Genomic DNA, 11,106 nt, shown 5'->3' on the forward strand with positions numbered 1-11,106 from the left:
TGCGATGACCAGAGAGAAGCTCTGAAGTCTCCTCGATCCCTTCTTCTGCTCCAGGACCTTCTTCCCCCACTCCCCGTACCCAGGCCTGGACAGGAGCTCAGTGGCTCCTCAGTGAGTGGGTCAGTATTGCTTTTCCCTTCATGTTCAGTCTCTTTCCTGGGCATACGCAGCAGGCTTTCTCATGGTAGGGAGGTAAGGGGCTTTTTCTAAATTCTGGCAATGGCTGGGCAGGGACAGAAGGTGCCTGTCAAGGCTCCTTACAGGATGACAGAGAGTGGCCACCTCCCTCGCCTCCTTCTAGGTTGGACCCTAATGGGCAGAGGGGCCCCGCCACTCCCTGGAAGAGCCCTGCGCTAAGACCCACTGCCAGTCTGCCTGGGACTGGTTTTGTGAGCCCTGGATTGGGTTCTGCCCAAACCGTATCCCTAACTGACTGGTGGGTGACTTTGGACCACCCTCTGGGCCTTTGCTTCTTTTTTTTTTTTTTTTAAGTTTTTTTTTTAATGTTTTATTTATTTCTAGGAGAGAGAGAGAGAGAGACAGTGTGAGCAGGGGAGGGTCAGAGAGAGAGGGAGTCACAGACTGAAACAGGCTCCAGGCTCTGAGCTGGCAGTCAGCACAGAGCCCGACACGGGTCTCGAACCCACGAACCGCGAGATCATGACCTAAGCGAAAGTCGGACGCTTAACCAACTAAGCCACCCAGGCGCCCCTGGGCCTTTGCTTCTTAATCTGTAAGATGGAGAAAGCTGTACTCCGGGATCTCAAAAGCGCCTTCCATGTCAAAATGTTGTAGAACCTTGGACTCTCTTTTGATGGAATCTGAGTCACAATGGAATCAAGCAAAGAAAGAATGCAGAACACGGAAGCCGTCACCCAGGCCCCTAGTTCTCACCTGCGAGCCGTGCAGAAGCTGCCTTGCCTTGCTTCTGCCCAGCGTCCTCCTCTCACACCTCTCCTGCCCCCTCGCTGCCCCCTGTCCTGCCTCTTGCCCCCAGCACATCCCCGCCTCTCCAGGCTGTGTCTGCCTCCGTCGCCAGTCACTCAGACCAGCCTGCTTCTCTTCTTGCCTCATGCCCACCAGTTTCACCCCTTCCCACCTCCACGCCTGGGGCCCCTCCACCCCTGCCTGCCCCTCTGCTCCTCGCAACACTTGCCTCCCCCCTCTCCCTCTCACCTGCATCGCCTCTTCCGGCTGGCCCCCCTCTCCTCCCACACCTCTCCCCTTACCCCTGCCCCTCCTCCTCACCCTGCTTCTTCCCCCACCTGCACGGGCCTTGGATAGGCCTCCCCCCCTCCTGCTCGGACACGTGCCCCCCAGCCCTCCCCAGGCCCAGTGATTCCCTCACTCCGTCGTGGAGGCCTCATGTCCTTCCCAGACATCCTGGGAAGGTGGTGCCCAGCATCCTGGTGAACATGGGGGACACTGGATGTGACCGGCAGGGACATTCCCCTCAGGTAAGGGTCTCTCTCCCTGTGCCCTGGTTATCTTGCTGCCTGAGGACAGCATAGGCCTCCGTGTCCATTCCTTACATGATATAAAATGAGGATCTTATTATTCATCGCAACACTTAAGTCAAGGACACTGGTACACACACAGGTACCTGTGCGCACCCCCGGGGCCAGGTCAGCACGGGATCAGCACGGGAGGTCCAGGCAGCTTTGGCCTGATGATGGTGTGGATGGAATGTTCTGAGACGTTCTGCTTTCCAGTCCTTTTATGCGATCTGAAAAACTTGGTGCTGCTCTCTCAGTTGGCTTCTATATCATGTTGATGGGTTGAAGTCCATTTGGTCATAGAACACATTTTTCCTGGGATGAGGAAGCTTTTTTTTTTCCAAGTTTGTTTGTTTGTGTAGAGAGGCAGAGAGACAGAGACAGAGGCAGAGAGAGAATCCCAAGCTAGCTCCACACTCAGCGCTGAGCCCATCACAGGGCTTGATCCCAAGAACCACGAGATCATGACCTGAGCCGAAATCAAGAGACGGATACTTAACCCACTGAGCCATCCAGGTGCCCTGAGGAACCTTTTTTTTTTTTTTTTTTCCAATCAGGAGCAGAGGGCTGAGTTGATCATTCTCTTTGGTCCCTAACATGCTTTTATCATTGGCCTGAGTAAGGCCCCTCTCTTGTTCTATTTATTCACTTTTATGCCCATTTCTCACTTCTCCTTCCCTCATGAAAACACTATTCAAAATATTTTGACACGTATGTGTATGTATTCTCACAAAATCTGTAGTGCTGTTTTGTGAGCCATATTTTTAATTTTCATACGTGAGATTAGGCACGAGGCTCCATTCTGTTTACTACCTTTCACCCAGCACTCTATTTTCAAGATGTGCCTATGTTGTGTGTGTGTGTGTGTGTGTGTGTGTGTGTGTGAGAGAGAGAGAGAGAGATCTCCGCTTCTAACTTCTGCACTGTCTCCTGCCCAGCATCTCCCCGATTACGCTCATGCATTTCCCCAGGGGCAGCCACACGCCCGGATGCTCTGACTCTTCACCACTGTGGACGGTTCCAAACCAGCCATCCTCGTACAGGTACCACTTGTGGCACCATGTGAGAGTCCTCGGGGACGGGTGCCCAGCACTAGGAGCACTGAGCTAAAGGGTCTAATCTCCCATCATTCACATACAAGTGTTCTTGTCGGGATGAGAAATGGTTCATTAAGTATATTCAGAAGGTGAGTCCAGTAAGCTCCTTCTGGGCCGTTCTATGCCCAGGACCTAGGAATGATTTTATCGAACCTGTGAGATAATTTTTGGCCTTTTATAATCAGCCTATATTTCACAAATTTTCCTGGATCTCAGGAGACTTTTTTTTTTTTATAAGTTTCTGGAGTTTTGAGGCAAGCACACACACATATGAATCAAGACTGTTGACTCTCTACTTGATCGCCAGCACCGGCCACCATTAGCTAAGGGGGCTAACGCCCTTTTGTCCGGCTTTGTTTATACAAGAGCGGCTTGTCAGACATCTGCTGCAACTTCTTTGCAATTTGTTCTTAAAATTATTAGTCTTACTGATTACAGTCATTGCTGGCATTATGCCAGCCCATAATGCCTCACGCTTTCAGAAGCTGTCGGGATCTTTAGTACGTTCCTTTTCCTCAGGCAGGTTGCTTTCCCTGTGTCCCTAATCCTTGTCTGGTTGGTTGGCCCGTCTTGAAGGGCACCTCCCTTGCTAACTGTCCTCTTACACCACCTGGGCCTCCGGCTAAACCATGGAAGATGCAGGACTGGTGATGGCTGAGCTGGAGCGAATGCAGGGGCCCGCCCTCAGAGAAGGCTGGGGGCTCCCGGGAAACTTCCTTCCAAGTGCACTGTCTCATCTGTATCCCAGCGAAATTCAGAATGATCCTCTGTGACCACCAAGGCTTTCACACTCTGAGAACGCACCTGTTTCAGGAGGAGGGAAGGTTTCCAATGTTTTTTATTTTATTTTATTTTATTTTATTAGTATTTTATTTATTTCTGAGAGAGAGAGAGAGACAGCGTGAGCAGGAGAGGGTCAGAGAGAGAGGGAGACACAGAATCTGAAACAGGCTCCAGGCTCTGAGCTAGCTCTCAGCACAGAGCCCGATGCAGGGCTCGAACCCACGAACTGTGAGATCATGACCTGAGCCGAAGTCGGACGCTTAACTGACTGAGCCACGCAGGCGCCCCAGGTTTCCAATGTTTTAACCAAAGCTGTGATCTTTTCAAATGGCCCTTACCCGGAAATGTGCAAGGTAGCAGTGCTAAATGTATACGCATATGTAATCGCTACCACATCCAGATACAGGATTGCCCCCAAATGTCTTTGTGACCCTTTGCAGTCAATATCATCCACCCCAAATCCTCAGGAAACACCGATTGGCATTTTGTCCCTATATATTAGTCTCGTGTGGTCAGGACTTTCATATAACAGGATTTACCCTTTCGTGTCTGATTTCATTCATTCAGTATGCTGTTTTTGCCATTCATCCGTGTTATTTTGTATATCAGTAGTTCATTCTATTTACTGCTGAATGGGATCTCATTATATTAATATACCAAATCATGTTTCCATTGCATTTGTTGCTAGATGTGACAGTTATTGATTCATTGCCTTTCAACTCCAAATCTACCCTTCATTACCTGCTCTGCAGTAGTAAGATAGCTCTTTGAAGCATTTCTCACTTGCACCGAGAACAATATTGAGTGATGGCAGTAGGTGGCGCTGGAGGGACGCGGCAGGAGGAAGAAACTCCCCTTCCCAGGCCCAGGGTGCTTCTGTTTGCTTCGGTTCCTGTGACTGCACCTGCTGCCAGAGATGAATGCGTGGGGACATTCTCCGCCCTGCCCCAGGTATGCATCCAGAGCACACAGTGCCCGTGGGCTCACAGCCACAGGCCTAGCCCAGCGCCCACTTCACTGCAGCCCTCCCATCCAGGACTCTGCAAACCTCAGGCCTCACATGCCCTGCTGGAGAGCAGACCATTGACTCCCCTGTGCGCCGGCCTGCCCGCCTCAGCCCTCCGGCTCCCGGTGGCCCTCCAGACACGGGCACATGAACCCCAGGCTTTCACCACTCTGCCTGCAAGTAGGTTCCTGACTCGGACCCTCCCGGAGCCCTCCCTGCCAGCCTCTCCCGCCAGCACCCCAGAGGGATATTTGATGCTGACCTGGAGACCATCAGCCAGACCTTACACATTTTTCAACAAGGTGTGAATCCCAGCTTGAAGGAGAGGACCCTCTTCCCATGCGTTCCCTCCCTGGATACTCTCCTGCCTTAGAATGATCTGTAGAGTTCTCTTAGCATGTCTCCAATGCTAGGGTAATAATTTTTTTTTTTTTTAAATATTTTTATTTATTTCTAGGAGAGAGAGAGAGAGAGACAGCGTGAGCAGGGGAGGGTCAGAGAGAGAGGGAGACGCAGACTCTGAAACAGGCTCCAGGCTCTGAGCTGGCAGTCAGCACAGAGCCCGACGCGGGGCTCGAACCCACGAACCGCGAGATCATGACCTGAGCGAAAGTCGGACGCTCAACCGACTAAGCCACCCAGGCGCCCCAATAATTTTTAAAATTAAATTTTCCTTATTCAAATTACTGTGTGGTTCCTGTACTCTGATTGAACCTTGACCAGATATGTTAGATGTTTGTAGTGTTTCACATTTTTTGACTGTTATGAATAAAGCTGCCACGAACATTTTTGTCTTTGGGTGGACATACGTAGTCATTTCTCCTGATAAACACCTACAAGAGGAATTGCTAGGTCCTGTGGTAAGTGTATAAGAAATTTAAAAGAAATGGCCAAACCGTTTTCCCAAGTGGTTGTACCATTTTATATTTCCAGCTAAAATGCTGCTCACATCCATGCCAGCACTTCATATTGCCGGTCTTTAATTTGAGCTATTCTAGTGGATAGGCAGCTCCCTGATGAATAATGGTGATGAGTGGGGTATTTTTTTTAATGTTTATTTTTGAAAGAGAGAGAGAGGGAGAGAGAGAGAGAGCGAGCAAGTGGGGAAGGGGCAGAGAGAGAACGAGACACAGAATCCAAAGCAGGCTCTAGGCTCTGAGCTGTCAGCACAGAGCCTAATGTGGGGCTTGAACTCACAAACTGTGAGATCATGACCTGAGCTGAAGTTGGACGCTTAACCAACTGAGCTACCCAGGCACCCCTTTTTTAATTTTTTTTAGTGTTTATTTAAGAGAGAGATAGAGTATGAGGAAGGGAGGGGCAGAGAGAGAGAGGGAGACACAGAAACTGAAGCAGGCTCCAGGCTCTGAGATGTCAGCACAGAGCCTGATGCAGGGCTTGAACTCACAAACCGTGAGATCATAACCCAAGCTGAGACTGGCTGCTTAACCGATGGAGCAACCCAAGCACCCAGATGATGAGTATCTTCTTATGTGCCAATTGGCAATTTGTATATCTTCTTTTATGGCACATTTGTTCTGACCTTTTGTCTGTTTTTACTTTGGTTCATTTATGAAATTATCATTTTATTAGGAGCCTTAATGGTGTCTTTCAAAGAGATTTGAGTCTTGATGAAATCCAATTTATATTTCAGGGCTAGTGCTTTTTATGTTCCAAGAAACCACTGCCTACCATAAAGTTATCAACATTTCCCCCCCACATTTTCTTCTAGAAGTTTTGAACTTTTATGTTTAGATCTATGACCGATCTTGAGTTAGTTTTGGGTATAATGTGAAGGGTCAAGATTCATATTTTTCCATGCAAATGCAGCACCATCTGTTGGAAAGATTTTGAACTATTTTGGCATCTTTGTAAAAGTCCATTGGCCATGCATATGGCCATGCATATGGCCAAGTCTATGTCTACACACTGTTCTGTTCCATTGGTCCATCCTTACGCCAGTATGCCAATACACTGTTACTTTATGGTAAGTCTTAGTCAGGTCACATAACTCTTCCAACTTGGTTCTTCTTTTTCAAAATTGCTTTAGCTATTCAAGGTCTTTTGCATTTCCAAATAAATTTTAGTATCAGTATGTCAGTTTCCTCAAAAAGCCTGTTGAGACTTTTACTGAAAGTGCAATGAATCTGGTGATAAATGTGGGGAGAATTGACATCTTCATAATTCTTGTGCCTTTCAATCCATGAACATGGTATGACTTACTCTCCATATGTCTTTAATTTCCCTCACACCACCCATCTCTGACCATTCCTCTGTAATCATCTCACTTTGATGACAGCTGGGATAAACTTCCACTTTTAAAGACCCAAGTGATTAGATTGGGCCCACCCAGATAATCCAGAGAGCAGACATGGAAAAGAAATGAAAGGCAGAACCCTGGGAAGCACAAGGGCTCATATAGTGAGCCTGGTCTCATGACCCTTCCCTCAAGAGAGGGTTTCCCCTGGAACTGCAAGGTCACGGACCAGAGCCAAGGCAGTGGTCACGCTGGAAGACCCTTGGGGTGGAGGATGCCAGCCTTGCCCCTGGCAACCGTGTGACATTGGGACACTTCCTTTATCCATCTCCTATACCCACAGACCCAGCCCTTGGAGGAAAATGGTACTGCCCAGAAGTGATTAAATATTAACATACCTTTCTGTCCCTTCCTGACAGGGAGGGGAAGGGGTGCTCCAGGGGTCAGTGATTGCTGTAGTTCACAGTGTAGAGGTCAACTGCTATGTCTACTGCTGGTAACGAGTGTGGCTGAAATAAACAAGACTGTCCCCGCCATATGCCTGAGCAGAGATCCTGGACCTGAGAGCTCAGAAAGAAATGTACGAGGGGTCAAAAGCAGCGGTCTTAGTTCCGTCTTACCTCCCCTCTATTTGACTCTGCGCCTCCCTTGTGGGGTCTGTGGGGACAGAAGGCTTTGAGGGCCTGTAAGCAGGAACCCTGGGAAACAGCCAGGAAGCCGCCCAGCCCAGGCTCATGCCATGGCCCACGGACATCCCTGTGGCAACAGAGTTCCCACACGGGACTCAGAGGCCCAGGTTGAGGTTTCAGGCCCTTTTCCCAGACGTTCTGCCCTCTCCTGCCTCTCAGCCTTCGCAGCCTCCTCATTTCAGTCACCTGTTTCCTCTCCCCTAGAATGAGGAACCATCTTCAGAAAGGAACACACGAAACCATTTTCAAACTGACTTTAATCATGTGTTTTTTTTTTTGCTGCCCAAATATTGTACATGCAGAAGCCATGTGAAGAATTTTCTCCTCAAGGGAATTGGCAAGAATGTTGGACGAAACAGCTGGCAGTCTTCCCAGCCGTCCACCTGCCACCTAGGAGCCACTGCAAGTTTGGGAAGATGCTGCACATAGAAAATGTATAGAGCGCAGATATAAAAGGCTAATTGCTTCTTATCTAAACAGTGTGCTTGTCAGTCCCTATCAGCTATCTCTTTCTTTGCAGGATGCATTTGGAAATTCTAAAAAAGGGGTTCCTGCCTCCTGTGAATTTACATTCTAAAGGAGTGGATGGAATAATCAGGCCAACTTTTCCTAAGGAAGCAGCCACTCTGCCTGCGGAGACGATGTCTGACGAGAGATTCTGGAGAGAGGAGCGGTTTTAAGAAGCAAAATACTTGGATGGGAAGTTAAGTGCCCTCTCTCCTCCCATCAGAGACCATCGCCTTCAACAGCCTCAGGTGTTCAACTCTCCCATGGATGTCATTCTAGAAGGGGAAATGAGGACTGACCCGGTCTCATCTGCTGGTGGGGATACTGACCTACACAGGGTGCAGCTGAGGTCGTGACATCACATCAGCACCGTGAAAATTGTCCATTGTAGACAACCCTTAATTATTTCTCATCATTAGGCAAGAAGAAAAGAGGGAGAAGAAACCACGAAGAAGTGGGAGCAGAGTCTGTTAGGATTCCCAGAGTTCTTGTCAGAAGCAGCCTCTGGGCATGGACGGATGAGGACCTGCACCCGGCTGGGGCACCAGGGGCTGGAAGGTTCCAGCCCGTGGAACCAGGTGCACCAGGCTCCAAACCCTCCTCAGCTCCAGATCAGACTTTTAAAACCTGGAAGGAACCACGGAACAACTAGCAAATGCTCTGATTTTGCAGATGAGGAAGCTGAGGCCCAGAAAAGTGAGGAGTCTTGCGCAAGGTCACAGTTTTGGACAAAACTGTATATAACAGCCTTTGCGTCCCTGTAGCCAGTCGTCCAGGCCATTGACCTGCGGGGTGGATGCTCTGTTGCCCCTGGATCCCCAGGGCCCGTCTCTGTTAGCCAAACTCTCTGGGCCCCAGTCCCACGGACCCTTGTTGATAGTGGGGTGAACTCCTTGGCGGGGGGGGGTGGTGGGTAAGGCCCCTGGTCTTACCAGCTAAGTTTCCAACTAGAGCCCTGGAATGTTTTCCCCAAGCAGTAACACCCTTTTCAACAAGCACTTGCCCCAAGCTAGTCTAGGCCCCTGACAGAGTTCAATTTCTCTTACTGGTGTGGTTTTCCTCACAGGCACAGCCATGCTGGGCCCACAAAAGCCCGAGCTCAGGGTCGGGGGGAGGGGGGAGTTGCTTTGCTACATGGAAAGATTAAGCCCTTTGTCAGAGAACAAGGTCCCACCATGAGGCACGCCAACAGCCGCGCCGCGTGGGTGCAGGCCCCGCGGGCAGAGTCGGTGCCCGGGGAGACCGAGTTGCTCTCTTTGGCATCACCGACATTGCTCTGAGATGCTCAGGCACTCTCAAAAGAACCCTTTCCCAGCCAGACCAGGCCAATCCAGCCGCCATCAGGCCTCACCAGATTGGGCGGGACTCCCCACACCCTGCCTTCAATCATGAGTGTTTGGTTTTGCCCCGTCCTCTTCTGACCTGAGTGAAAAGCAGACTTGAGGGAGAAGGCAGGGGGGGGTCTACATGCCCATCTCCTCCCTCTTCGTTCAGTGAGAGAGAATCCGGTACAGGAAGCAGCATTTTAAAGAACCTCTTTACGGGTCTGGGTAGTGGAGAAAACGCCGAGGAGAGGGAGATGGAGGGAGGAGTCAGCAGGGAGGCAGGCCTCTTCTTCTCCTTCTCCTTGGAGACGCCACGGAAATGCTTGCTGGACACCCTGGCCCTGAATGATGCACTGTCATCTCCCCGCGCCCGGGCGGAGGGCAACGCATCTACATCGTCAAGCAAAGGCAGCCATGTCTCGCGCAGAGTTTGCACAGTGCAGGAAGCAATCAGAGAAACAGAAGAGCAGCCTTGCTGAAGCTCTGCTGCTTTCTGGGCCGAGGAAGAGAGGGAACGGGAGGCATCAGGAGGCCTGGAGCCCCAGGGTGGCTCGGTGGCGGGNTGGGCAGCAGGGTGCGGAGCAAGAGCCCTGGTCGCAGGTCAGGGCTCCTGGTAACGCAGTCTAAGATTGTGCTACATTTCATTTCCAAAGACGGACCTTGGAGGTCTCTAATGTCTTTAAAGGTGGGGGAAGGGGCCTGCTCTCCTGGAGGCTGGCAGTACAGGGGGGCTCAGGCATGCTGGCCCTGGCAGGCGTCACGCCCCTGGGGGAACCGGCGATCCCACTCTCTGGAGCCCCGGGGCTCCGCCTCACCCCCCTGGAACGCCGGCGTGCCCCAGAGCACCTCCTAAGCCCTCCGCTCCTTCCCTGGGAGAACTGGGAGGTGGGAGAGACCGGATGGGGAGTCGTTTTGGAGATGGTTCTTCCCTGAAGGATCAAGTCCCCCTAGTCAAACCTAGACTTGGCCCCCATTTACTGGAGCCTGATTCATACCAAAGGCCCTCAGACCTTCCTGTAGGGAAGGTGTCTAAGAAGGAAGTAAGTAGGACACACTGAACAGAGCAGAAACGTGAAGACAGCTGCTCTGAGTCATCCGTCATGGTTCCTGCCCACAGCCCAGCCACGCCGCAGGGCCACCCCCGTCTCTGCCTCCATCCGCCAGGAATCCTGCCTGAGCAGAGGAAGGGGAATGACACGGAGTCCCGTCCTGTACTCAGCTCTGGATTTCACCTGGGGCGAGCAGGCCTTCAGAGCCAGGAGACTGCACCTGGCAGCGAGCCGGGCCCAGCTTAGGGAGGACCCTGGAGGAGACCCTTCCTTCCTTCCCCACCATCCCCTCCTCAAAGATGCTGCCCTCCCCAGGGAAGGCCAGGAGTCTCGCACAGGCTCCCTCCTCTCCTGGGACACGCTACTCCCAAACGGCTTCTTGGACAAGTCCCTGGATCCAGGAGGATGGGAAACAAACCCTTAAATCCAGCCATTCACCATCACACACCCATCAGCCTCACATGACCTCACCATAATGGGGGGAGGAACCAGTGGGGATTAGTAACTTATTTGGTGCAAAGGGTTAAAAAGGATAATTCCCTAAGGTCAACCTGGGGAGAATTACTTCTCACTAGAGAGGTGGGAGAGTGAGTGGCCCGGTTCTTGGGCAGTTTTGGCAGCTAGGGACTGTAGGCAGGTCAGCCTGAGTCACCACACATCGGGCCGCATCTCTGGCTAGAAGTTCCACGGTGCTAACCAACCTTCCCCCAGAGGTGAGGGCACCGTGGCCTACAGCTACCCAGAGGCCATCGCTCTGCGGGCAGCCCTCCACCTTTTCTGTCTTCCTGGGCCCCTAGAGGAATGAGGGTGATACCCTTCATTGATATCCCCCATTCCCTGGGGATGACTGCGTGATCTGATCTGGGTATCACCACTCAATGCTACATCAGCAAATGT

At 51.2% G+C, this 11,106-nt stretch overlaps 1 long non-coding RNA gene across 2 annotated transcripts; it reads left to right on the forward strand.

Annotated features, from left to right (window-relative positions):
• Positions 1 to 913: 913 nt before the first annotated feature.
• LOC144221632 (uncharacterized) lies at positions 914 to 4,791 on the forward strand. 2 transcript variants are annotated; one of them, XR_013332118.1, is made up of 4 exons: positions 914 to 1,457; positions 2,468 to 2,539; positions 4,065 to 4,327; positions 4,413 to 4,791. It is a non-coding gene; the product is annotated as an uncharacterized LOC144221632 (long non-coding RNA). The 2 variants fall into 2 exon arrangements; XR_013332119.1 differs by lacking the exon at positions 2,468 to 2,539.
• Positions 4,792 to 11,106: the final 6,315 nt, after the last annotated feature.

The sequence above is a fragment of the Crocuta crocuta genome, unplaced genomic scaffold (genome assembly GCF_008692635.1).
Source record: "Crocuta crocuta isolate KB4526 unplaced genomic scaffold, BGI_CrCroc_1.0 scaffold367, whole genome shotgun sequence".
NCBI lineage: Eukaryota > Metazoa > Chordata > Mammalia > Carnivora > Hyaenidae > Crocuta > Crocuta crocuta.